The sequence below is a fragment of the Arvicanthis niloticus genome, chromosome 2 (assembly GCF_011762505.2).
Source record: "Arvicanthis niloticus isolate mArvNil1 chromosome 2, mArvNil1.pat.X, whole genome shotgun sequence".
Taxonomy (NCBI): Eukaryota; Metazoa; Chordata; class Mammalia; order Rodentia; family Muridae; genus Arvicanthis; species Arvicanthis niloticus.
In genome coordinates, this window is record NC_047659.1 from 13,608,246 (window position 1) to 13,622,614 (window position 14,369).

Below are 14,369 nucleotides of genomic sequence, written 5' to 3' on the forward strand. Positions count from 1 at the left end.
ATGGTAGCCCTCTCCACATTTTTACAGATTTTATTGTTTTAGTTTTGTTGTTATTGTTGTAAAAAACCACTTTATTAACATGAACGAAGCCAATGCTGTCTGTTCCAGGTCAGACACACAACTTAGCCCACTGTGCTTTCTCATGAATTTCTTGTCATTAGGCTTAAATCCCTAGGGAGAGGGAGGAGGGTGTTGGTGACCCAGGATGGGTCTTATCCTACAAACCTTGGCTCCACGTAAAGCACAGGTGAGTTTTCCAACCCAATAATACTTTTAAACAAACAGAACCCATATTGCCAAAACTTAAAAGTGAAAAAATTCATTTTTAGCCCAGCCCACCCTTCCCAAACCTTACCATATGACCTTAGATTCCCCTTTCCAGCCTTTCCCTCATTCATTACAACTTCCTATTCCTGGGTTGGTTGGCCCACCCATTTGCAGAACAACCAGGAAGCAAACATGGTACTCATGGAACCAGAACAGGATATGGGGCACAAAGGGGTGCTCAACAACAGCTGCACATATGAGACAAAAGTTGTCTCCAAGGATTTGGTAGTCCTATTTACATGACCCTTTGGAACCTGAACACCAGCCTCTCATTCTCAAAAGGGAGTATGAGGCTCTTAGAGGGAAGAGGGCAAGAGTCCAGGAACCCTAGTGGCACATAGGATGGTTCCCTAGTCTGGTGGGAAAGCAGTGGGTTTGGTTGACTGACCACTGAGGCCATCTCACCTGGGTTCTTATAACTGGCCATCTGTTGGTCTTCTTCCAGAATCTCCAAGTCTGGGTCCTTCCATGACACAGGGACTTTCACACAGCACTCTTCCTCTCAATGCCTACCATATGGTGGCAGCAAGAGGAGCATCTGCATCTCCAACATTCAGGTCATGGGGACAGGCGCCCAGGCTGGAAGTGACCTTCCTGGCTGTTTCTGCAAGGGCCTCTCCCTCTGCTATACCTCCCAGGCTGCCAATGCTATCCTATCACTCTAGGCAGAGGAGCTCCTGCTCCTGTGACTAGCACCCCTTCCAGCTTTATGGAATGAAGAGGTGTCTAAGGATGCCACTTCCAGAATTATCTAGGACCCAGATCATCCCTCCTGCTCTATGGTGCCTCACTCAGAGAGGCTCTGGTCCAGCCTTCTCCCAGGACAGAAAGAAAGGCAACCCATTTATTGTTTTGTAATTAGAGTCTTTTATAATAAAAAGTTTTAAAATATACTTATTATAAAAATACAAAGTTAGACTTCTTTGCCTATCCTGTACTGAGATAACACCCTGGAAATTCATGGTGTGTCTTATTGGCTTCACCATGAGGATTCATGAAATCCTACAGTGCATCCCTCTGCTGACATTCTTTTGCTGAGTATTTCATGGACATGACTTTGCTTCAGGACACTTCCCCCTCACAGTTTTGTAGAGTACTGCATTTCAGAGAAATCACTGCATGCTAATTCCCTAGCTTGCTTTGAACGTCATTAGGGATGTTTTAATATCACATGAACTGTAATGTGTTGTAAAGTTCATGGATAATAAACATGACTAACTGTCTTTTTAATGGTGCTACCAGGGTCTTCTGAGAGGGAGCCAAGGTAGGTTTAGAGAGCAGAATATGTTTCTACTTGAAGCTTCCTGGAGGATGTTCTTAAAACCCTTTTTGTTAGTATCTTGAATTGTGTGGACCAGCCTATCTGTATAGAGCTTATTAATTCTTGTAGGATCAGCAAGTATTTGCATGGGAAAAGTTCCTGAAACACAAATAAGTACAGGCCTGAGCAGCAGAGCCTGGGTTTGTCTAAGAGCCTACTACACAGCTTAGGTCCAACTTCCTTCTCAAGTGTCAGGAAATGTGCTGAAACATAGCAATCTTTGGATTGATGTGTGTGTCTCCGTGTGTTTCTGTGTGTGTCTGTGTGTGTGTGTGTGTGTGTGTGTGTGTGTGTGTGTGTGTGTGTATGTATGCTTTTGTCCATGTGTGTGTTAGCAGTTTTATGTTGTGTATTTCTGTATTGGTAGGTGCTTGTTTTAGGAGTTTGTAGTATGGTTACTTGTATATACAAGTGTGTATTTAGGTATGTCTCTGTGTGTGCACGTGTGTGTGCATGTACGAAGGCATGAACTGGTTTGTTTCTGAACATATATGTACATATTCATATGTATCTATGCATATATACACTTGGTCAGCAAACATCTTAAACAATAATACAGTCCAGCTTTAATGAGAAAGTACTCTATCAGTTCACTTTGCATCACAGAAACATCAAATACAGTAGCAGGTCATCATGCCTCTCCACCTAACTCAATAGAACCAAAGGAGACAGATAATGGTGTAAAGTCAGATATTCAACAGTTGGGAGAGAAAAACTATTCATCAATATTGAAACTGGTTGTAGACCAAATCTATTTATCTATATTGAAATCATTTGTAGGAAAATAAAAGACTGTGGTACATGGAGGTGAGTAGGAGGCTGCCATGTCAAATCCATGAGCCTGAGAGTCAACAAGGCTGGCTAAGGGTACGTGTCCCATCTCTGCTCTTCTCTATTAGCAGTGGTATCACGTCTTTCTTCATTAATATCCCTTTTACAGTTCAATACTTTCCCTTGGGAAGATTTGTATACCGCACACTCTTGCTGATTATAGTATCTCTTCAGTGAGCATGGATTCTGGGAGATGGATTCTCTGGGGATTTGCAGATGGAGGGGTTCATAAGAGGAACCCAGGCAGGTTCCTACACTCTAGATATAATAACATCCTTCACTTGAATGGTTGCTAGGCTCCCTAGAAGACCTCTGTACAGTGCTCTATTCAGACATTGTTATGCAGTTATTTTTCAATATAATATATATGGACTATTGGAGAAATGTGGTGTTTTATTTTAGCTCCAGCACAGTGTGTAGTTCACAATTAACTTGTAAGCTGTTTATTAAATCTGAGAAAAAATTTTAGGCCCAGATGCTCTGTGGCACTGCTTCTTTGGGGATACAAGGAAAGACCTTATCTCAAAGGTCATACTGGATTGTCCTGCGGAATAAGCCTGGTGTTTGCTGGATAGCTGACATGACAGGTCCTCACCAGGCCTTTATGTCTTGCTCCCCTATGTCTGAAATACTCCAACAGAAACTCAAACAGGGCACAGAATAGGTCAAGGTATCCCGCAGACACAGTTCTTCACCAGGAGCACTGATTGTGCAAAGCAAGTGAACCACCATTGCAACTCATCCCTATAACCATGGAAATCTTGGGCTGAATTTTCTTCCTTTCTTTGGGTAACTATATATCATAAAGGTCTTTATTTTGTTTAGCCTCTGGTTCAGCAAGAGTGCATGTTTGGAAGGCTTCAGAGAAGTGCTGAGGGTCATTAAGATCTGCTGGTCATCCGGGAGGGGCCTGAGAATGCAAATTTTGCTTGTCCTCATGGGTCATCCTGAATCATTTCATGGAGATAAGTCAAGCAAAGTTTAAAGACTTTGAGGTATTGTCTGAAACATGACTCCTGCTTTGCCTTGCAAGGACTTGTCCAACAGCATCCCACCCCAATTGGGGCATAGCTACATTCATCTTGAAGACATTATTACCATTAGTCACAGCCTTTGCACTATATTTCTAAGGCCATCAACAGACTGTAGGTCTCTGTTGCAAAATCTACAGCAAGAGAATGCTGCTTAGCTTAAGAACTGTGTTTTGGTTTTGGTTACTTTTGATTTCCTTGAGCATATGATTTTCTTTCTTTTCATTTGAAGTTTTGTCATTTATTTGTTTTTGTTACTATAATTAATTTGCTGTTTTGTTAAGGCTATGTACTACATACTTTGACTCTCCTACTTTAAGCTTGTATTGAATAAAAGTAATGTATTCTTATGAATAAAAACATAATCTCCAATTTTTATCTCATAAGAACCTTCTGTATTCATGTGTGGTTCATAGTCTTGTAACACTAGAAGTACCAGGTAGGAATGGACCTCTTCAAGTGTAATGTGGCTTAGTCTTCATTATTCGTTCCCAAACAGTCACAGCTACACAGAGAATTGTGCTTTTGGTGTGGATAGTGTTTCAAAATCTGTGGACCCAACTTCATGATGAAAAACATATCCATGCTGTATCTTTGTGGTCATAAATTCAACTATGTTAAAATGCACTACTCCATGGATGCTCATGATGAACAAACAGAGGAGAAACACAAGAGTGTTTCTATAATACATCCCAAGAAATAAAATTCACTAAGGGAATATCAAAGAAATTAGTAACCACAGAGCTGTATGCCTTTTATTTCCTTGAATGGTAGCATCACTTATAACTGCAAAGCAGAGATCATGAATTCCAAGATCATTTGGCAGATGTTAGGATTTTTGTTTGTTTGTTTGTTTGTTTGTTTTGTTTTGGTGGTGGTGTTGTTCGACTGATGATGAATTATGTTCTCTTGGCCTGGACAATGTATTTGATGATATTTTTTAATTTGGTTAGGGCGTTGTTTCTGTTTTTGCATTATTTCATTTATGTGTATGGGTGTTTTTCCTGCTGTATGTCTGTACACTAGATGCATGAATTCTCCCGAGGCCAGAAGAGGTCAATGGATTATACCTGGAGCAGAAGTGATGGAGGATTTTTTTTTATTTTTATCTTATGTGCATTGGTGTTTTGCCTGCATGTATGTCTGTGAAAGTGCCAGATCATGTAGTTATAGATGGTTGTAAGTTGACATGTTGATGCTGGGAATTGAACCTGGGTCCTCTGGAAGAACAGTCAGTGCTATTATCTGCTGAGCTATCTCTCCAGCACCCAAGATGGAGGATTCTTAATGTCACTCTTTAGATCTTCTAAGAAACAAAGTCTCAAATACATAAGCCATCTATCCAGCACCTGCCTGGACTTTTGTCTTTCCTTATGTGGTGTTTCAGCTGCACTGGATCTCACCCATCCAAAGACAGAAGACTCTTGAGACCTCTAGGGTCACATACTTGGGGTAGGCATGCTCAGTGTTTAAACTCTGAGGCCTGCATGTAGGGCATTAGAGTGGGTTCCTGATCATGCCTCAGGATCTCTTTTTGTCAGGGTTGGAGCAGATCTCTCCTGTCTCATCCTGCATGACAATGCAGATTAGGCTTTATTAGATGAATTGCAGAATTGAAAACTCTCCTAAAGGTGGAGGTGGTAAATAAATCATGTTGAAGTACAATCAAAAGAGTGTTTAGATTAAGCTTCAGACAAGCCCAGGGGGATGGAACCTGCAGCAGAGGATACAAGTCTGTGATGGTAAATATTTCAGTTCAAGGCTAGCAGGGAGAGGGATGGTAGATGTTGCCTGTATCTTTGCTCTACCTACTGCCTTTACTCTGGGTAGTGACTGTGCTACCAGGCCCCTCCTAGCTTCCCTTAAATCTGAGGCTAACACAAACACAAACACACACCCACACAATTTTACAAAAATACTTTATCTCAAAAAGATTAGGGCATCACATACCCACCATGACCTTTTATTCTTGAGAGTATATTGATCTGTAAGTACAACTAGAAGTTAGAAATGTGTAAGGCATTCAGTGATTAGTGACAGGCTTTGGTCCTAGCTGAACCCCAAGGCTGTACAAAGCATTCCTGATCTGCTTGCCATGCTATTTTCTTTCCCAGCAGCCACATCTGCTGCTCAGTGTCATCATGATTTTCTCCAATGCTGCACAGCAATTGTCCTGTCATCTCCTTAAAGTTGGAAGTCCTACTGAGATTTGTTGAAGGTTTCCTCTTATTTTGTATCAATAATCAAAGGAAGGTAGTCTAGAATAAAACCTGCCATGGGGTCATCTCCAGTTAGATCTCTTTTATGCCAGCTAGCAAAAGACAAAGTGTCTTGCCCTTGATCTCCACTTATTGCCAACCCTGGTTATGCATGCTGACCTCTGCAGGTGTCTTTATACTAAAGGCTCACCCCTATATTCTACATTCATTGACTCAAAACTCCAAGAATGTGACAGAGGCATAGCTGTCTTCAACAAAACTCTAATGGTCATTCTAATATTCAGGCATTGCTGTAAGCCACAATATTACCTTCTCCCTCATTATAGCAGTATTCTCTAATACCAAGAAATACAGTTTTGGTGCAAACTAATAAGAGGTCCTCAGGACTTTGAGACAGTTGGTCTAGGGAGGAAAGGGCAGGATTAGAAATTTTGCATCTGGCCCTCTTCAGGGGTGTTCATCATTTCAAAAAATTTAAAAGCCCTTATACAAAGAGCAAAGACACAAATCTGGTGTATTTTAGAGGAAAAAAAAAAACCAGATCCTTTGTCAGTGGAAGCTGACATCACTGGTAGTATGGCCAGCGAGCACCTCGAAATCAGATCCCATGGTCAAGGGGGTGAGTCCCGGGTCTCCTTTGCAGGCAACTTGCTCCTCTCATCCACAGGCCTTGGGAATCTGCTCCGGGCCGAGGAGGAGTGAGGCAGGTCTCAGGAGTAGGCAATCAGGCAGTGGTACTCCAGGCAGCCCAGGTCTGATCGCCCCTTCAACTCCTCCAGGCTCTAGGCAAGCCCCTCAGGGAGCAGGTCTCTTGGTCCTGGTGCTAGAGCATAGGGTGCTGGTCAACTTTGCAGTCAAACTGGGTTCCACCACTAAAGTTTGCCAACTTGGCAGTTTCCAAAAGTTTGCCTAGATGGATGAATGACTGGTACCTCATTGTGCCATTTGGGCTGGTTTCCTAAATTGTGGATTTTCTTTCATTTTAAGTCCTTGGAACACCAGTCCTACTCTTTCGGGATCTGGGTAGGATTCAGGGTTTCTCCAAAATAGTCAATTCTTTTAAAGAAGGCACTCTGGTAAAAGCAACAATCAGGCATTTGTATTGGTGGAATTTAAGTCCACTTCAAATTTGGTTATGCTGTTCTCTTGGGGTGGGGCATGCATCCCATCCACATCTCAATATTAAATCAAGGTAATGTATTTAATATTAACATTAAGCACATGGGGAAGTAACGCTTTAAGAAACAGAACTTCTGTGAACAGCTTCCCATCTTCCAATACTTAATTGTGACAAAGCAAAAATACATTTGAAACACTCATGAGACATGTGCTGCAAACTACTATGTATTCCAGTCATTGGGTTTCTTGGAATCTAAACTCCTGGCCATACACATGAGTCTGTGGGGCTGTGTCAACATTTAGTAGCAACAGCAAGCCAGCCATCCTAATCCAGCAAAATAGAATTCACTGTTTAACTTGGAAGGAGGCTGGTGCGTGTTGGTTCAACTCTGGGAATTCTTGACATCTCTGCACTATGATGTCTCCTGCTGGGTTTGCTGTGCAGACTGATGAAACCTTCTCTCCTGTAGAAGTTCAATTATAGGTTTAGCTAATGTCTGGTGAAAGAAGGCATGTTTCATTTAACTGGTACTTTGGTTTCTCAGTTGTGGGCACACAGTCAACAATCACCCTTACTGATATGGGTTCTTTTCCTTAGTGATGTCCCTCAGCATGGTACCATGCAGACATATGGCTGGGCATCTCTTCTGGGCCACTCTAGCCTTCCACCCACAATCTCTAGGCAGTGGCTGTCTGACAAAAAGCACCAACAACTTGCTGCAGGTCACCACCTGTCTATAAAGTGTCGTCCTTTAAGATGCATGGCATTACCACACAGTTCTTGCTGGACTGTTTGCCTGTCCTGCACCAAAAGGTTTTTGAGGACAGACATATCATTTGACTTTGTATTTGCTGTGTCTCCCATCATTGTTCAGTTTGGTTAAGAAATTAACAGTGAACACCTATATATTTATGCATCACTGTCTGCCAACTTGAACCACCAGACTTAAAATACACTCTAAACTTAGAGTAAACTGTTTCTTATGCTTTAGTACAATGCATGTTTCTCTATTCCTAGGTACCTCATGCCAAACCACTCACTTTATAGTATTGGTTAAAGTCAGCAAATGGCATGGAGTAATATAACCCGAAGACAGACCGTAAGCATCTCACAGGCAGGCTTGAACTCTCATTCTCTTTCTCCTCTTTAATGCCTATGTAATAATCAGCCTTCTAAGAACTTGTTGAATGGCATAGATTTTACCCAGAAGTCTTTCAATGGCAATGGTCAATACACAACTAAACACAAGCAATCAGTCAAACAAAAAAGAGGAAGGTATTAACTATGTAACTGAGTGAGAAGTCACCTGGCTTCCAGTGCTTAAACTATTGTCAGCAGGATTTCTCACTGCCCTTCTTTATTTCTTGTTTGGCTTTTCTGTGTTTGCTTTCTTGTGTTCACATGAAGACATCTTTTGTCTTACATGGGTAGTGTTCTAACTTAGCAAACATGTTAAGGGTATCACTTTACTCTCTTCCACTGGAGATGATATCAGAAGAGGACTGTAACTTACCAACTCGATTTGGCTGCCATCCCTAAGCAACTCAGTGTGATCACAGGAATTAACTCTTGATGGCCAGGCCTGTGTCAGTTGCTTGTTTCTATAACCAGAGGATGGCTGTTACATGAGACAATCAAAACAGATTTGTGTACTTTACATTCCAAATCAGCACTTAGAACCACAAATAATTTGTGTGGTAGGGCTTTTTAAAATCCACATATGTAACATACAAATGTAACAATTTATATAATCAAAATAAGAGACCTTGCAGATAAGATAAAAGTTTAAACAGGAAGCTCATACAAGCTTTGCTTACACTTTATATAAATATGCTTAGCCTGAAGATAATTTAATATACATATTATGACTTACTGTCAGATGTGGTGGTACACTCTTTTAATCCCAGCACTTGGGAGGCAGAGACAAGTGGATCTCAGAGTTGGAGTTCTGCTATCCATAGCAAGTTCCAAGTCAGCAAGGATTATATACTGAGAAGCTACTATAGAAATGTACAATTAGAATATATTTACTATGCCTGAAATTTCTGTGCAAACCCTCATGTGAGGTCCACTTGTGTTTCCATGAAGAGACTCCAGTTTTGCACTTTGGAGCATTTCAACACTGTGAGTTTTCACGTGAGGGATGCTCAACCTATAGTCTCCTCCAGAATGTTCCAAGATAGGGAACTCTGGAATTCCCAGAGCACCTTAGTAAGAAAATACACAATACTGCTGTCATGGAAAAAGCTGACTTTTAGAACTTGGAAACATTCTAAGTATTATAATCTATTCCTGAAAATAACTTTCCACTCAATAAGGCCTCACAGGTGGTCCAAAATCCCAACGTATTTGGAATATTTTCCAACAGCCTACCTGTTGTGTACCTAACTTGTTTTTCTTTCACTGGCCAAGGTACAGATTGGAGGTATAACCTTCTAGCAGTGAATTATAGCTCATTAAAAATGATGGAGACTATGACCTCCTGTTTGTCATGCATAAGATGTGCAAAGCCAAGACTGGATCAGGCTCCATGAAGCTCTTAAGGAATAATTTTCTTGGTTTGGGAAAAATTTTAACAAGCTCCTCTTCACAGGGTTGACTGAGAAAGCGGGCTTGTCGGTGACTGAAAACAACTTAATACCCATCAGAAATAGATGAGCAGCCACTTTTACCAACAGGGCTTGTCCAAAGGACACTCTAGCAGTGCAGCCTTTTGTGCCTTGAAGTAACTATTGGGATTCAGCTTCATGAGTGTATCTTTTCTCTTTCCTACCTTCAGGAATGTTTCAGCATACAAAGCAGATCATTTTTGTTACAGATTCCATCATTAACGTGGAAGCCTAGGAAACATTATCTTCCTGAAGTTCTCCATCAACTGCCTCGAGCCTTGATGATAGAATCAATGCCAAAACTCAAAAATGCATTCCTAATTCCATTTATCTTTAAGGGGAGCAGGCTTTTGTCTAATTGAGAACTTGGAGTAAAATCTTCCTGTAGAAAAGAGAAACAGGCAATCCTATATGTTTCATATAAGTAACCTGTCACTCATTGAACGAATAATTTACATTAGTGAACTGGTTGAAGGCTAGTTAAATGTGTAACTTATTTACTATTTGAATTTTAATTGTGTTTTTCTATTTTAGTTCTCAACTGAATAAATACTTTACATTCTTCCATCAAACAAAAGTATTGTCTTTGGACAATGGTGGTGTATGCCTTTAGTCCCAGCACTTGAGAGAGAGACACAGACATATCTCTGAGGCTGAAGCCAGCCTGGTCTACAGAGCAAGGTCCAGGACAGCCAGGGATACACAGAGAAGAGAAGCCCTGTCTCAAATACAAACCAACAACAAAACAATAGTATCATAAATAGAACAGACTTCCATTTTCTTTCTTTAGGTGGCTGAGGCCACACTATTTTATAGCATTCATGGGGGTCAGTAAAGATATTACAAACCCAGAACAACTGTGGAAAATGAAGCCTCAGCAGAACCTGGAAGATGACAGTTACTTGGTAAAATAATGCCTATAAAAGGTAATAAATAAAATCTATATACTTCAAGTGTATTCTGAATCTCCTAGTGTTGGGAAGGGCACTCCTTTCTAATCTGCTGATCTCTGTGCTCAGGTGCCTGTAGCTGAAGCTGTATAGTACATTTGAAGTGACTTGACCAATTATCAGTGCTTAGCTGTATAACCTCCATGGATCCCTGAAAACCCTGGGTCCTGCATTTCTATGAATCAACTGGACCAGAACATCCCTAGAGCCTTTGGGTCCTTTCTAACACCTGTCCTTCTGAGTTTAAAAGCAAAAGTCACGATGGCCTGTATAATAGTAGTTTTGTAAGCATTTTTATAGGTAGATTACTAGAGAGTCAACATGTAATCAGTGACTCACTGCTTCAACCAAATAAACTGTTTTGTGTAAAGAATCAGTTGTCTCACTTTAGATCAATAGCAATGTTTCTTGCTACATCATTTAAAAGGTGGCAGGAATTTTTGGTGCCAAACAGTTACCGTTTGAAAATATTCAATGTGCAATTCTAAAAGTCACAAGCATATATGCCATAAAACAAAATTATTTTCATTTTTCCATTTAGCTCTCTTACTTGCTGTAATGTAATGTTGAGCCAGAAAACTCTTCTTGCTGGTTCACTCAGGCTGTTTTAAAATGCAGGAATTACAGAGCCATTTTCTTTCTGGGTGGTGTGATTAGAAAGATATTGGATAGAAGAATGATTTATGTCAGGTGACAAGAGAACTCATCCTTAGACACTGGCAACTGTGGGTACTGTGGGGATGATTCTGTGTGCAATGAGGAGGAGAGCCTGAACATCTGACAGCAGTGGAAGCTTCTCCTCCAGCACACTTGGAGCTATGAGAAGACTTAAATAAGCAAGCAGTTCAAAAAGAACATGATAGGAAACAATCTGTGGTCTTCATTTGAGTCTTTAAAATTTTTATTTCTCGTTATTCCCTGTGGAAACAACAAATTGTTCAACACACTTTTTTTTTTTTTGAATTGCTGACTGGCACAAAACACAGTGGACAGAGAAGTATAATTTGTTGGAAAGCAGATTGTGTCTGCAGGAGTTCACTAGATAGTTAAATAGCTTTTTCTAAACTTTCTGATCATTAATTCATCTCTTTTAGAAATATAAAACAGAGTGTTGCTGTAGTAGGGACACATTCTGCTGTTGCCCCAAAGTGAGGGAACACAGGTGTGCATCAAGAGCCATAGATGGCAAGAGAGTGGAGGAGCTGCTGGCCAAGGCAGAGGAAGAGGAGGTGGAGAAGCTGCAGCTCATCAAGGTGCACAAGGAGCTAGAGCTGGAATTCGACCTGGGCAACTTGCTGGCTTAGGACCACAATCCCCCGACAGTGCTGCGCCAGGCCAGGCCCTCGCTGGAGGCTGAGCTGCAGGCCCTGGCACGGGACAACATGCAGCTTCTCATCAACCAGCTACTGGCAGCTGCAGACCATGGAGTGCATGGAGGAGGCAGTGGTAGTGAGCTTGCTGGAGCCTGCCATATGCCTGCCCAGCAAAAAGCTGCTGCCCTTGCCCCTGCCCACTGGCTTTAAGGGCATCCCATCCATCCCCAAAAGAAGACTAACCTCCTGTGGGACGAGGTGAGTGGCCAGTGGCGGTACCTTGGGGCTACAAGCACGCACAGGATGACACTAAGGAATGGCTCATCAAGGTTCCTGCGAGTGCCAACCCCATGGAAGACCAGTTCACCAAGAGGATTCAGGCCAAGAAAGAATGCGTGGCCAAGAAAGAGATGAACCTTCTGTGGAACCTGGCCCGCGAGCACAAGATGCAGATGCCCAGCTCAGCTGGGCTGCACCATAAGGGACACCAGAGTAAGGAGGAGCTTCAGTGGGAAGCTTCCAGGAGTGCCTCCCCAAGGAGAAAACACCCCGACCCTCTGGCAAGAAGAGGAAGTTTCAGCCCCCCCTTTGGGGAGCTACTTCGAATCATGAACAGTAATAAACCTCAGCTGGACGTGACAAGGGCCACCAACAAACAGATGAGGGACGAAGTCCAAGAGGAGCCTGCCAAGAGGAGGAAGATGAGCCAGAAAGGCAAGAGAAAAGAGGGCCTGCCAGGACCTTCCTGCAAGAGAAAGGCAGCCTGCCTGCTGGGTCAGGGAGAGAAAAGGAAAGGAGGCCTTGGAGGCAAGAAGCATTCCAGGCCGCCTGAGTCAGGGGGCAAGAAGACAGGAGTGCCGCGCCAAGCTGGGAAGAGGAGGAAGTATCTCCCCTCTGGACCTGTTCTGAAAAGCTAGGACTGTACTAAAGGTTAAGTTGTGCATGCTGCAGGCTGGCTCAGGAGGTGGCTGCTGTCCTCAGTGAGATTGACATTGAAGTGACAGGTTTGCCTCCCCAAGAGAGTCAGTGCTGGACTATGAACTAATGGAGACGCTGACTGGCAGTTAGTGTATTTTGGAGCATGAGAATTATAGAAATGATATGGTCAGAACCAGGAGTAAGTTAAGGCCTGCCTTTTTTATCTTGACTTTGGATACTGGGTAAGAGTTGATCAGATTTCTGAGTTATAGTAGATTGGTTTCAACATTTTTGCATTATTTTTGTAACAAACCTTATATATTTATCAAAGCAAAGGAGGATGGGGGAAAATTACGTCCACCTGTGATTTACAAGTATTGTAAAGGTATGCTTTAACCTGATGTTGCTTTTAACTTTTACTGTTGGTAGGGGTTGTATGTGAAGTCAGTAACCTGGGTACCAGTATGGAGTGTGCTTGAGAAAAACAAAGTAGTTAAAATGGTTATAAAAAGACCCCTCCCTGGGCGGTGTAGCCCATGCCTTTAATCTCAGCACTGGGAGGCAGAGGCAGGCTGATTTCTGAGTTCGAGGCCAGCCTGGTCTACAGAGTGAATTCCAGGACAGCCAGGGCTACACAGAGAACCCCTTTCTCTGAAAAAAAAAAAACAATAAATAAATAAATAAATAATAAAAAATAAAAAGACCCCTCATATTTGGAAAACTTTGCCACTAACTATTAATATTAAAAGTATAGTGCTTTTTGATGTTGGTTCAGGTTGTGCATTTGGCCAGTGAATTGCTTTAAGTGATATATTGGAACCACACTAAGTAATGGTAATTAACCTTGTAATGGTAATTAACCCAAGAAAATGGTTGTCATTTTGTTTGAAACTGATGGCTTTTGTTTAATTGGCTTGAGTTTAGCAAGTGCTGGTCTGGAATTCAGTATGGAGCCAAGGCTGAGGTTAGAGAGGAGCAGCCACACCCAGCAGGAGACTTCATGTTTATTTCTGTCCTGGATGTTTTTCCCTGTTTCATTGTTTTATTTTTGGTCTTAATAAACTTATCTTTGCAAAATTAAATTATATATATATATATATATATATGCAAAGAGTAAGACTATACAATGAAATTCATACTTTCATTGATTTAAATCACCCTGCTATTCCTGCTGTTCTCATAAAACCACAAGCACATAATGAAATTAATTTCTATACTAGGATTGACTATTATTCCAAATCCTTTTCATTTTACCTAATAAATCCCCTGCTGTTTCTCTGCAGAATTGCCACCTTTGATCATTGTCATAGTGATACTACCTGGCTGAAGGAAGTAGCCCAGGACAACACAAACAATTTGGAAAGGACTTACATGATTTTTTCACTCTTACACCTGAGAGGTTAGGTCACATTGTACCATAGATTCAGAAGGCAGAAGCCACAGATGACAGTGCCAAACACAGTCCTTCCTGAACTACTGGACACATTTAAATGGAGGTTTCACTGGATCTCAGTGAACTCTTGAGTTCTCACTGGAACTCAGAAAGGTAGATATTGGAGAAGTGATGGCTAATGGAACTACAGAGCAGCAATCCAATGTCCCTGTTGACCTTTGCTCAAGATGCCTACTATGTCTGGTTGTAATGGAGAAAGGGAGAAAGTGGGGTTTTATCTTCTGAAGAAGAGACATAAACTTTACAATTGGATATTCCCTTGGACCTGAACTCCTTC

The 14,369-nt window shown here is 41.6% G+C and overlaps 1 pseudogene; it reads left to right on the forward strand.

Annotated features, from left to right (window-relative positions):
- Positions 1-205: 205 nt before the first annotated feature.
- Positions 206-12,638, forward strand: LOC117702868 (ribosome biogenesis regulatory protein homolog; annotated as a pseudogene).
- The last annotated feature ends 1,731 nt before the right edge of the window (positions 12,639-14,369 follow it).